We start from the raw sequence: 14,524 nt of genomic DNA, 5'->3' as shown, positions 1-14,524 counted from the left end.
TGGACAATTACTTGTCAGTTGCCTGGATAAAGTGTGTGAGGTCAATATAAATATATAAATGATGAATAAAATTAAGTGATGACTTTATGACTCAATAAATACCATAAACTGGATGGTGATATATCAAACAATAATACAGTGTAAAATCAATATATGGTCATATGATATCAAATTATAAAAGAAACCCATCACATAAGTGCCTCAAAGTGCAAATAAGTGCCAAAATAAGTCCAATCAGAGTTCATATGTGATTTGGGTGCATAAAATAAACTTCAGTGCCAGAAGGGGGAGAAAAGTGCAAGTGCTTGTGCTGGATCCTCCAGTAGTCCAAGGAACTTGTGGAGTAGCTTTAGGTAATATTGGAGGCAATGTAAACTCACCAGAGGTTGTGGGTCTTAGTTACCATTTGGTAAAAATACCTATAGAGCCTTGTGGCCTCCTCGGCCAAAGAAATGGCGACTGCTGGGCTTTGTAGTCCCCTACCGGCAACGGTCCCCTTCCTGAATCTGCTATATCCTCAGGGTCCGGTTGGGGTGAAAAATGCTCCAAATAGTGCAGTACCATTAAAAAGGATTTTAATAAATGTAGCTAATTGCACAGTACAAAAAAGATAAAATTTCCAAGGATCGCGCCTGCTGTATTTTACCGCCTGTAGCGTGGAGAGCGGTGAAGGTGACCGCGGCCGGTAGGGGACCACAAAGCCCAGCAGTCGCCATTTCTTTGGCCGAGGAGGCCACAAGGCTCTATAGGTCTTTTTACCATATGGTAACTAAGACCCACAACCTCTGGTGAGTTTACACCCCCCACTATTCTCTAAAGCTACTCCACAAGTTCCTTGGACTACTGGAGGATCCAGCACAAGCACTTGCACTTTTCTCCCCCTTCTGGCACTGAAGTTTTTTTTTATGCACCTAAGTCACATATGAACTCTGATTGGACTTATTTTGGCACTTATTTGCACTTTAAGGCACTTATGTGATGTGTTTCTTTTATAATTTGATATCATATGACCATATATTGATTTTACACTGTATTATTGTTTGATATATCACCATCCAGTTTATGGTATTTATTGAGTCATAAAGTCATCACTTAATTTTATTCATCATTTATATATTTATATTGACCTCACACACGTTATCCAGGCAACTGACAAGTAATTGTCCACCCTGATCCCCAACAGCAAGCGCTATACTAATCCCAACTACTTTGGGGTTTTTTTACTTATTGAATGTATGCATGCCCTATGAATTGACCATAGAATGTGTAAGGGAATATTATCTGGGTGAACCCTAAATGGGTACGGCAGTTTGGGAAGCAGTAATCTTCAGGGCTGCTATCCTTCCCAGACAGGATAGCTGGTACTACATCCAGGATTCAAGAGTGGATGTTAGCCACATGAAAGAAGCGCAGTTAGCTGCATAAAAAGTCTCATAAGAGGGTCCCAATAAGGGTTTTCAGATAATGACTGTTTTGATTAAATCAATGTAAAGTCTAGCTGAGCCATAAATGATAAAATTTTGTTGTTCAATTTCTTTTAGATTTACCTTCAACTATGTAGTGCAATAGCCTGTCTGACTGCATACAAATTGAAAGTGTTTAGGTTTGACCTCCTATTATATGGTTTTGGTAAATCTAAAGGAAAATTGTACAAGAAAATTCTATAATGTATGGCCAGCTTAGCCTTTTAACAGTTAAAGCCAAACTCCAAGCTTGCTTTTACTTAAAATGGTTCATTTGGGCTAAGCAGGCCCAGACCAACTATTTTCTGTACTAATAGTTGTGGCCACTGTCAGAGCTGTATAAACTGTATTTTGAAACCGCTATATACAGTATACAGCACTGTATTCCAGAAGCGGACTGCTGTCGGAATAAAATCCATTTAGGCGGAGTTCTTCTTAGCCATTCACAGGAAGCCTTGCATTATTATAAATTAATACAATGGTGCATTATGGTGTAAAAGATGGAGAAGCCTTTAGTCCCGGTTCACACTTCTGCGATGCGGGAACGCTGCGAATATGCAGCGTGTTCCCGCATCGCATCCACACCCCTGGCAGTTCACACTGCCATATGCGATAACGCAGGGGGTGTCAGTTAAAAGTTAATGACACCCTTAGTTGAGATCGCATATTGCAGTGCGATCTGCAAGTTCGCACAACCACCATGCGATCCGATTCTGCTGCGGATAAAAAAAAGGGTCATGTGCGTGTTTAGTGCGATTGCGGTGCAAATTCAGCTATACAAACTGTATGGCTGAAATTTGCACCGCACAGAGATCGCATGCAACTTAGGAGCAGTGTGCTCCGAATTACATGCGATCTCAGTGATTGCACAATTGTGAACCGGACCTCAAGGTATGATCTGGTACTGTACACAGTCTTACTACAGCACTGGTTTACCTTTTATACAATCTTGTCAAGTTGTATCAATGTCTGCTAGATGGGGCATATATTCAGGAGCATATACGGTGCCTTGCGAAAAGTATTCGGCCCCCTTGAACTTTGCAACCTTTTGCCACATTTCAGGCTTCAAACATAAAGATATAAAACTGTAATTTTTTTTGTGAAGAATCAACAACAAGTGGGACACAATCATGAAGTGGAATGATATTTATTGGATATTTCAAACTTTGTTAACAAATAAAAAACGGAAAAATTGGGCGTGCAAAATTATTCAGCCCCTTTACTTTCAGTGCTGCAAACTCTATCCAGAAGTTCAGTGAGGATCTCTGAATGATCCAATGTTGACCTAAATGACTAATGATGATAAATAGAATCCACCTGTGTGTAATCAAGTCTCCGTATAAATGCACCTGCACTGTGATGGTCTCAGAGGTCCGTTTAAAGCACAGAGCATCATGAAGAACAAGGAACACACCAGGCAGGTCCGAGATACTGTTGTGGAGAAGTTTAAAGCCAGATTTGGATACAAAAAGATTTCCCAAGCTTCAAACATCCCAAGGAGCACTGTGCAAGCGATAATATTGAAATGGGAGTATCAGACCACTGCAAATCTACGAAGACCTGGCCGTCCCTCTAAACTTTCAGCTCATACAAGGAGAAGACTGATCAGAGATGCAGCCAAGAGGCCCATGATCACTCTGGATGACCTGCAGAGATCTACAGCTGAGGTGGGAGACTGTCCATAGGACAACAATCAGTCGTATACTGCACAAATCTGGCCTTTATGGAAGAGTGGCAAGAAGAAAGCCATTTCTTAAAGATATCCATAAAAAGTGTTGTTTAAAGTTTGCCACAAGCCACCTGGGAGACACACCAAACATGTGGAAGAAGGTGCTCTGGTCAGATGAAACCAAAATTGAACTTTTTGGCAACAATGCAAAACGTTATGTTTGGCGTAAAAGCAACACAGCTCATCACCCTGAACACACCATCCCCACTGTCAAACATGGCGGTAGCAGCATCATGGTTTGGGCCTGCTTTTCTTCAGCAGGGACAGGGAAGATGGTTAAAATTGATGGGAAGATGGATGGAGCCAAATACAGGACCATTCTAGAAGAAAACCTGATGGAGTCTGCAAAAGACCTGAGACTGGGACGGAGATTTGTCTTCCAACAAGACAATGATCCAAAACATAAAGCAAAATCTACAATAGAATGGTTCACAAATAAACATATCCAGGTGTTAGAATGGCCAAGTCAAAGTCCAGACCTGAATCCAATCGAGAATCTGTGGAAAGAACTGAAAACTGCTGTTCACAAACGCTCTCCATCCAACCTCACTGAGCTCGAGCTGTTTTGCAAGGAGGAATTAGCAAAAATTTCAGTCTCTCGATATGCAAAACTGATAGAGACATACCCCAAGCGACTTACAGCTGTAATTACAGCAAACGGTAGCGCTACAAAGTATTAACTTAAGGGGGCTGAATAATTTTGCACGCCCAATTTTTCAGTTTTTTATTTGTTAACAAAGTTTGAAATATCCAATAAATTTCGTTCCACTTCATGATTGTGTCCCACTTGTTGATTCTTCACAAAAAAAATTAGTTTTATATCTTTTTTTGAAGCCTGAAATGTGGCAAAAGGTCAAAGTTCAAGAGGGCCGAATACTTTCGCAAGGCACTGTATATGTGACCGTATAGGCCAGTAATAAATTGATGTTTGAGGTGTAGCATTCTCATGTATAAAATAATGGTTCCTATTTAGCACTATTTTAAGAGAATTACAGAATATAACAAAATAACCTTTTCATAAATGTCCCACTACTGCCTTAATAGTTGTAATGAGAACATGCTATTTAAAAAACTATCGTACAATCGATCACTGGATGTTTTTTTTTTTTTTTTTTTCCAAAGTGTATAGGGACATTAGTGATCCTTACTGATTTATATCATATAAAGTGTAAATAACTGCGCTAAGCTAAACAAGGCAAAAAGCTTCAGCTGCAGTGGGAATCACTATAAATAGATATTTAAATGGGAGAGCTGCGCTACAACAATTGATATACTGTAAATTAAATCAGCGATAATACAAAAAAATTCAAACTACAGTCCAAACACATAGCACAGATTGAACGTGTATATTAGTTTAGGACAGTCCAAGAAAAGAGGATTCCAAGGTGCAAATGCAGGGATGGTAAATCCGCCACCAAAAGATCACTCCAAAAAGCCACGGTGAAGCATGCTGTGGGTGTACCCTTACCAGAAGGAGAAGGGTTAAGGGCCTTGTCTCAGGATGACCAGCTACAAAGGAAAACCTCTCCTAACCAGGTCCTATTAGGTCCAGGGATCCTCCACATCGAGCAATTGCAAACCACCAGCCTCCTCATCCAACTCAATGGATAGCCACACGTGTAAAAAAGAAGGGGCCACAATAGTGCAGATGGTTTTGGCAGTTTAATGAATATCATAAAAATAACAGAATTACACTCACAATTGTGTGGTGAATAAGCGCTTGTCAAGGGGTATTAAAAACACCGCCGCCGCCCGACTTCCGGATGCAGAGTAGTGACGTCAGCACGCCTTTCCCTACGTACGTTTCGTTACAACTAACGTCTTCCAGGGGATGGAAAGTGTATAGGGACATTAGTGATCCTTACTGATTTACATCATAACCTACATTAATTAAGAATAAGACTGTCCCATATGGTTGTGTTCTCTCCATTTCGTTTAAATGAAGCTAAAGAGGCCGCTTGAGCTATTTAATAAACAACTCTTAACGTAAACAGCTCAGAAGGGAACTTTCCTGGCATCTTGGGATGCCCAATGTGTTTTTATTTTTAATTTTTTTATGTGTGTTTTATGATAATAAACCATATATAAGGAGGGTGCTCTGATAAGCGTGCCATATCACATATTGAACAGCCTGTTGTGTGTGTGTGTGTGTGCTCTTTGGGAATTTGTATTCCATGTTTTAGGCATTTTTATTATCCATCATATGATCCTGTTTTCAGCTTTGTGTCCGTTTATTTCACTGACAGCAGTGTCCTTGTATCACTTGATTGCTAAATCCAGCTGTGGCACATGTGGTCATTGCATCATGCCCTTGGTGTTGGCAAAGCTTTCGCTTACTGTAAAATGCATATTCCATGATGAAATGTAGAGACCTTTCCAGTATTTCTGAAGAGGTAGTGTGAGTGGTAAAGGCTATCAGACTTGCAGTGTGTGTATCATAAGGGGGGATTTACTAAAACTGGAGCAGTCAGAATCCACTGCAGCTATGTGTGGTAGCCAATCAGTCTCTTTAACTTCAGCTTCTTCAATTATGCTATTGGAAACCTCATGAGTCAGGCTGCTACGTCCCTTGACCAGATGCAAAAGAGGGATGTCTCCCATGGAACTTTAATGCAACCAAACATCAGCAGTATATGTATAAAAACATGTTTATTTTACAAATATGTAAAATCAAGATATCATTGACATTCTGGTTCTTCAAATACACTTTCATAGACCGTGTACCCCTACATTTTATGCATCCAACAATACATATACAGCATTCTTAAATTATGTTGTGCCGTAATTTCCCAACCCGTTTAGTTTGTATACAATCTTATCTCTATGAAAGTGTATTTGAACAACCAGAATGCCAATGATATCTTGAAGTTATTATTTTTATATAGTTGTACAATAAAAATCTTTTTTTATACTGTTGATGTTTGGCTGCATTAAAGTCCCATAGGAGACATTCTTTTGTATCTGTTCAATTACGCTTTGACAATAAAACCTGGAAGCGGATTGGTTTCTGTGCAGAGCTGAACCAAATTTTGCACACTCCAGTTTTAGTAAATCTCCCTTATTAAGACAGAATGTGGGAGTGAGTGAAGCAGCAAGCATTATGTAGGCGGTGAGTGAGACCGGAATTGGGATGTACATGTGTCTATTGAAATTACGCAATAAAACATAACCGACACCCATATTCTACTCTTATGATAAAGATCTACTATTTACATTCATAATTTTAGATTACAAGCTACCATACTTGCTGAGTTTATCTTGTGTTCTCCTCCATATTTAATGCACTTGAGTTTGTCCACAAAATGTTATGCATGCATTAACAAAAATCTGCATATGCTTGTTACAGTGGAGTTCTGCAATCACTTATCATTAGTGTTACATTGGATATAAAAAGTCTACACATCCCTGTAAAAACGTCAGGTTTTTTGAGATGTAAAAAAATAAATTACTTCTGAACAAACTGAAATCTTTAAAGAGGGGAAAATAAAAAAAAAAAAAATAAACTTAGACATGGTTATATAAATATGAACAAACTAAATACTTTGTTTTACTTTGTTTTGTTTTTTTGTACTTTTTTTGACAGCATTCAGTTTTTGAGGTAGCAGACTATCAGCATGGTACATCTTTGTGAGGGCATTTCCTGTGCACAGCCCTCTTTAGGTCACCTCGCAGATTTTTAATTGGACTCAGGTCTGGGTTCTGGCAGGATAAACAAATGGCAACCAGCCCCAACCTATAACTGGTCTTTGCAGCAAGGAGCTGGGTTCCGGCTGGGCCATTCCAAAACTTTGATCTTCTGGTAAAACCATTCTTTTGGTGATATAAATTAGGGAGTCATTGTGCTGAAAGGTGTAATTCATCTTTTTAGCTTTAGAAGGTTTTGTGCCAAACTTTGACTGATATTTGGAACTGTTTAGTAGTTCCCCCCCCCCCCCCCATCTTGACTAAACCCCCAGTTCCAGCTCAAGAAAGACCACCCCAAAGCATAATGCTGCCACCCCCATGCTTCACTGTGGGCATGGGGGGGGGGGGGGAGGGGGTGTGTGTTTGTTTGTTTTTTTTCTTTTAATGATAGCCAAATAGTTCAGTCTTGGTCTCATCAGACCAAAACACATTTCTTTTTCGTTCATTGACAGACACAGCTCCTGATCTTCTTGACCATTCGGTAATACTGCCCCCTACAGAAGTAGGACACTAGGCAGAAAAAGAACTTGACTATGCCTATGCAGTCCCAGGATGTATACTTCCCCTCTCTGTTATAGGTACTCAGTTTTTTTTTTCTGCCTAGTCAGGACCTAGTTCCTTGCTGGGATCTCTGGTCCTGCCAATTTTTTTCTTTTTAGATAGATTTTTTTTCTCTTTTTTTTTTTTTTTTTTTCCTGTGAGATCTACAATCAACTGCCAGACTGGGCGATGGGCTGGATAATATATATCCAGTGGTCACCCCAGTCTGGGCAGTGAGCACGCGCGCAGACCTTAGCTCCGTGCTAGGTCGGCCGTGCCATAGCCCCACCGGATGAGGGCTGGCCTGCGAGGTAAAATCCTTGCGAGGTCACATACAACTGGGTCTCGGCCTTCATCGCAGTGTTACTCCTGGCCGACGTACCCCCCCCCCCCTTGCGGGCCCCTCCCTGAGACGGTCGAAACTGGGTTCCCCTACTTCCCGTTAGGCTCCCTCCTGGAGTCTGATGGTCCTGTGGGTCATCTATTCCCCCCCTCCATTAAGGTGCTCCCTCACCTGTGCCTGGGGTGGGGGGACGTGTTCGCTGGTTTCCGGACCCGTGGACTTCCCTGGTGCAAGAAAAGTGGGTCCACTAAGTGATACGGTCCAGCTACAAGATCGAGTTTCGTTCTTACCCTCTAGAAAGGTTCTTTCCTTCCAATGTGCGTTTGTCCCTGGACAGATAGCAAGCCCTCTTTAAGGTGGTGCAAGACCTATTGCTTCAAGGGGTGATTGTTCCTATTCCAAATTCGGAACGTTTTCAGGGTGTTTTATTCAAACCTGTTCACGGTCCCAAAGAAAGAAGGCAAGGTGCATCCAATTCTGGATCTCAAGGCTCTGAACTGCTTTGTGCGGGTACAGAAGTTCAGAATGGAGTCTATTCGCACGGTGGTGGCATCCCTGCATCAGGGGGATTTCCTTGCATCTGTCGACATCAAGGACGCTTACTTAAACATTCTAATATGTGTCTGTCACCAATGATTTCTCTGCTTTGCTACGGGAGAGGAGCATTATCAGTTTGTGGGGTTACCCTTTGGTCTCGCCTCTGCTCCTCGGGTTTTCACAAAGGTGTTGGCCCCGGTGCTGGCATGGATAAGTCATTGAGGGACCACAGTGCTGGGCTACCTGGATGACCTTCTCTTGTGAGCAGAGTTTCCTACTGCTCTGATGGACAACATGGACATCACTATACGTAATGTGAGGGAGGTCATCTGGCTTCTGAATAATCAGAAGTCTCCTGGTTCCTTCCACAAAGCTGGACTATCTGGTTCTGACTCTGAACTCGGTTCTAGCCAGAGTGTTCCCTCCTATGGACACGCTCCAGAAGTTGCATGCTGCAATTCATCTCTTGCTGTCCAGCAGGTGGTCGTCCCTCTGGACTTGCATGAGGGTTCTGAACCTGATGGTATCTACCTTTTTGAGGCGGTCCTCTTTGCACAATTCCATACGAGGTCCCTGCAAAGGGAGATCTTGGCCAAATGGGACAAGTGTCCAAAGTCTTTGGACAATCAAATCCAGCTGAGCCGAAAAACAAAAGGCCCTCTGATCTGGTGGCTTCCCTCTCCAGCTCTTCGCCAGGGCAAATCTTTTCTCCCCCTGTATTGGACAGTGGTTACCACGGATGCCAGTCTGTCCGGGTGGGGAGGTGTCCTGGGTCGGAACCCCGCACAGGAAGTTCGGACACAGAGTCCAGACTCTTCCAGACATATCAATGTCATGGAACTCCGAGCGATCAAGCTCTGCCTGCATCACTGGACGTATCACCTTCAGGGGTGTCCAGTGCAAATCCAGTCGGACAAAGCCACAGCCATAGCTTACGTCAATCACCAGGGTGGAACAAGAAGTCTATAGGACGCTCTGGAAGTATCCGGCATTCTTCGATGGGCAGAACGGTTAGTTCGGCCCTCTCTGCCATAAACATTTCAGGGGTGGAAAATTGGCAGGCGGATTATCTCAGTCGGCAGGCGTTGGACCAAGGGGGAGTGGTCCCTTCATCCAGCGGTGTTTCATCAGCTGTGTCTCCGGTGGGGCACCCCCGTGGTGGATCTGTTTTGCGTCCCGGATCAACAGGAAGGTTTGTGGCAAGGTCACGGGATCTGCTAGTGGATGCCACAGACGTGGTGGTGGCCCCCTGGGGCCAGTATTGTCTGATTTTTGCCTTCCCTCCTCTCAAGCTTCTACATAGACTCTTGCGCAGGATCGAGGCAGAAGGAATTCCGGTCATTCTAGTGGCCACGGACTGGCCTCGCCTGTCCTGGTATGCCGACCTGGTTTGGCTGGTCGGTGACGTCCCTTGGAGTCTACCTCTCAGGAAGGATCTGCTGTCCCAAGGGCCTATCTTCCATCCTGCTTTACAGTTGCTGGCTTTGATGGCTTGGCTGTTGAAAGCCAGGTGCTGAAGGATAGAGGTTTGTCTAGGTCGGTGATTCCTACACTACTGAAAGCTAGGAAGTCTACTTCTAGGAAGATCTACGTGGAAAGCGTGCATTTCGTGGTGAGTCTCTTGGTGTTCACCCTTGCTCTTTTTCGGTGGCTCGAGCCTTGACCTTCCTTCAATGGGGAGGTTGAGCAGAAGTGGCCTTAAGTACCATAAGGGTCAGGTGTCGTCCTTGGTGGTCTTCCTTCAACAAACCTTGGCCACGCACTCTCAGGTGCGTACTTTTATTCAGGGGGGTTTGACATTTGACTCCATCAGTGCGGTCCCCACTACCGCCTTGGGAACTCAACTTGGTGCTTTCAGCTCTACAGAAGCCTCCCTTTCAAAACATTCCGGAGATTCCCCTACTAACGCTATCCCAGAAGGTGGCCGCCTGGGTGACTGAATTAGCGGCATTGTATTGACATTCCCCTCATTTAGTGGTCCACAAAGATAGGGTGGTTCTTCGCCCCTGTCCGTCGTTCCTTCAAAAAGTTGTCTCTGATTTCAATCTTATTCATTGTTACCTTCCCTGTGTCCAAGGCCAAAACATCCTAAGGAAATTGCGTTGCATTCCCTGTATGTGGTTCAGGCTATTCAGGTGTACCTGACAGCTATGGAGTCTTTTAGGAAGTCAGATTCACTATTTGTGCTATATAACCGATAACGTATAACGGATCGGCCTCAAAAAGGGCTATCTGCTTAATCTGCGACCATTTCTAGATGGATCAGATGGGGACGGTAACTCAGGCCTATTCGATTGGGGGTCAGGTTCCTCCTTTCCCTGCGAAGGCGCACTCTACATGGGCGCTCAGTGTTTCTCGGGCCTTTCGTCATCAGTCGTCCGTAACGCAGGTGTGCAAGGCGCTACTTGGTCGTCGGTGCACACTTTCACAATTTTATAAAGTAGATGTGTTGGCATCTGCAGATGCTTCTTTTGGTCGCAAGCCTTGGGAATTTTTTCTTGCTGTTTCCACCCCTCATGTTTGACACTGCTTTGGGACGTCCCAATAGTCAAGAAGATCAGGAGTTGTGTCCGTTAATGAATGAAAGATTAAATGGGATTTTTGACTTACCGTAAATTCCATTTCTCTGATGTTCATTGGCAGACACAGCACCCACCCCTTTATGGATTTATAATACTTCTGACACTGCTTGTAACAAAATGGAGTACCTTTAGCAGAGAGGGGGGTATACCTCCTGGGTCTGCCCATAGGCGTAGTCCAGTTCTTTTTCTGCCTAGTGTCCTAATCCTGTAGGGGGCAGTATAACCCAATGGTCAAGAAGATCCCAAGCTGTGTCCGTCAATTAACTTAAGAGACATGGATTTTAACGCAAGTCAAAAATCCCATTTCTCTTTCGTGTCTTCCGGACACCGCTCCAGAATCTTTTTGACCATTGGGTTATGCTGCCTCCTACAGGAGTAGGACACTAGGCAGGAAAAACCTTTACCACGCCTATTGGGCAGTCCCAGGGGATATACTCTCACTTCTTTCTATAGGCACTCAGTTTTTTTTTCTGCTTACTCAGAAGTAAGGACCTAGATCCTTGCTGGGATCTCTGGTTCTAGCATTTTTTCCTTTTTTTTTTTAATCAGAATTTCATTTTTATTATTTTCTGTCCTTGTGAGAACTACAATCAACTGCCGGACTGGGCGATGGACCAGATAACCTAGATCCTTAGTCTGACCAGTGAGCGCAACTCTACCTTTGCTCTGCACTAGGTTGAGCACGACATAGCCCCACTGGCTGGCGAGTTAAACACCTCATGAGGACGCATAGCCCTGGTCACAACCTGTGTCACGGCGTGCCTCTGGGGTTCGAGCGGGTTCCCTGCTTTCTGGCAGTTTGTGACTGGGGCAGGGATGTCCTTTAGGCTCCCTGCGGCGGTTGTTGAGCTGGGAGAGGTTTAGCTTACGCGGGTACAAATTTAGGCCGGGTACAGCTTTGCGGCCTACTCGCGGCTGGCTGACACCCCCCCCCCCGCCCTGGGTGGTTGGCTCTGCTGGGGCTCGCGACTGGGCACCCTCAAAAACTTAGGCTGCGGCCTACTGGGCCACGTGGCTAATTTGGGTGCTGCCATTGAGGGGCAACCTCAGTGAGTGGGCCATATGGTCAGCCTGGTGCCCCTCCCTTGAACCGGATGGTGTCGTGGGGGCGCTTCATTTTTAGTGAAGTGTAGCCGCCATTATTGTGTGGGTAAGAGTGCTCTGCCTGTGCGTTCGCATCACGGTGCACGGCCACCCGCCGGGTAATGAGGGGTAATGTCCTATTTTATCCTCTACGGAGTGTGACCCTTTTGCTTTTTTGTGGGGTCTAATAGGTGGTCCTTTTTGTGGACCTTTGGCCGGCGTCTCCTTTTTGGGACTGAGGGCACTGGCCTCCCCTACTCGTTATGTTTTCTGGGTGAACTTAGTATGTAGCAACCCTACTGGGTCTGTATCCACGCACTTTGAGTGTTCTGTGAGGATGATTCCTCTTTTTTACTGCATTTGTGCATGAAAAGGCGCTGGTGGATGTGCTGATTGTATCGGTGAGGGAAACTTTAAACATAGGGGATGCAGCTGTTGCTGCGTCAGAGGCGGTGGTCCTCTTGGACTGCAGTTCTTCTAAAACGGCAAAGGTATTCCCTTTTTTTTCCCCCACCTACTGTGACAAAATTGTCGTGAGTCAGTGGAGTTGTTCTAAACGTAATATGGGGGTATCCTTTGGAGTCTGTTGAGTTTGTGGCCAGTCCCACCTGTGATGGGCACTCAGGTCTCCAAGCTGACTAAATTCACCCTAATTCCGTTGGAGTCTCCTGTTTTAAAAGATCCTTTTGACAGGAGAGCTGAGACTTTGGTTCGTCACATTTACTGTGGCCGGTGTTCACCATAGCATTGGTGTCCCTGACTTTCCAGAGTGGGCAAAGATTTTGTGCCAGAATCTGGAGGGGGGAACCGCTTCGTCCTGCCTTTGCGGAGCTGCCGGACTAGGCCCAGGGGTTGCAGTTCATCTGTGATGTCTCTCTGGATGCAGCTCCCTTAGTCTCTGGGCTGTCCGGGACAGCAATGATCCTTCAGCGCATGATATGGCTAAAATAGTGGTCTGCGGGCCAGACTTTCCAGAAGGCCTTATGTGATCCTCCCTTTGTGGAGAATCGCCTGTTCGGAGCCTCACTGAAAAGAGCTCCCGAGGTTCCAGGTCTGGTCTGGTATGCCAAGAGCGGGTCCTTCCAGACCTGCACAAACACCTCTTCTGCCTGAAGGGGAGCCCTCACCCGTATCTGGGGTGGGGGAGGACTTCTTAGCTTCGGTCTGGAACCGTGGTTCAAGACAAGTGGGTCCACGAGCTGATTCGGTTTGCATACAAGATAGAGTTTTCGGTCTTTTCCTCCAGTGAGGTTCTTTCCTTCCAACCTGCGTTTATCCCCAGACCGTCTGCGAGGCCTCTTCGGGCGGTGCAAGACTTGCTACTACAGGGGGGGGTATTGTTCCTGTCTTTGTCCGGGTAGAGATGTTTCGAATGGAGTCCATTCGTACAGTAGTGGCATCCCTACACCAGGGGGATCTTCTGGCCCCTATCGATATTAGGGACGCTTATCTTCGTTTTCCGATATATGTCGGTCATTCACGCTTCCTCCGCTTGGCGTGGGCGAGGAGTGTTATCAAGAGGTCTCACCTCAACCCCTCTTGTTGTTGCAAGTGTTGGCCCCGATGTTGGCATTGTTGCGCCAGCGGGGGATTGCAGTACCGGAGTGCCTTCATGATCATCTTCTGCGAGCAGAGTCTCGACTGCTTTGAAGGACAACCGGGGAGCCAGATCGGGCCAAAAAGACTGGATTTTACTGTGTGACAAAAATCCAATATTTTCCCACATGCTTTCAGCAGAGTGGAAGGAGGAATTTTAGCAAAATGTAGTCAGGCTTTGATATTTCTCTTTAGTAAGAAAAAGGCATCTGCCTTGCCACCCTACCTCACAGTCCAGATATATGAAGGATACAGAATATTGTTGTCACATGTAGTACACAACCAGTACTTGCCAGAATATCCTGCAGCTCCTTTTTAATGTTGTCTGCCTCTTGGCAGCCTCCCGTACCAGTTTTCTTTTTTTTTTTTTTAATCCATTTTGATCAATCACATTAGACACCCAGCAGTTGCACAATGGCAGCAAAGGTATTCAGTGCACCCCCTCCAATTCCCCAACAGTACAAACAAATGGCAACCACCCCAACCTGTAACTGGCATCAAGGAGCACATGGAAGGGCAAAACAAAAATTTCCAGCTCACTTGTCAGCCTGCAACAAACCAAATTGTTCTGTCTAAAAGGTCACTGTAAAAACAATGTGGTTTAGTTTGCACACAATTGCAAATACATGCATAAGTTGCAGAGGCCACGTTGTGGTACCCCAGTGTACTGTTCCCCCCCCCCCCCCTCCCATGCCTTTGCTCTTCCATGTGCTCCTTGCTGTGAAGGACAGGTATAGGTTGGGGTGGTGGCCATTTGTTTGTACTGTTGGTGAATTGCTGAGGGGATGCAATGGATACCTTCACTGCTGTTGTGCTGGGTGTCCAGTGCGTTCCTGTATCTTTATGGGGTGGGGGGGGGGGGGGGGGGTTAGTCAGCTCCCTCCAGGCTCACCTGTCCTTAATCTAGCCATTATTTTTATATGTGCTTAAACTTTGGAGACTCTCAAATTCTAGAGTTAGGACTGCA

General features: G+C 45.0%; 1 protein-coding gene across 2 annotated transcripts in view; it reads left to right on the top strand.

The window, feature by feature from the left end:
• Positions 1 to 14,524, top strand: part of FBXO11 (F-box protein 11) — a 143,552-nt gene that overhangs the window by 69,564 nt on the left and 59,464 nt on the right. The gene's annotated exons all lie outside the window — the stretch shown is intronic.

Source organism: Pelophylax lessonae (genome assembly GCF_965119305.1).
Source record: "Pelophylax lessonae genome assembly, chromosome: 3".
Taxonomy (NCBI): Eukaryota; Metazoa; Chordata; class Amphibia; order Anura; family Ranidae; genus Pelophylax; species Pelophylax lessonae.
Note: the sequence above shows the minus strand (reverse complement) of the source record. Positions and strands in the feature narration are given on the sequence as shown.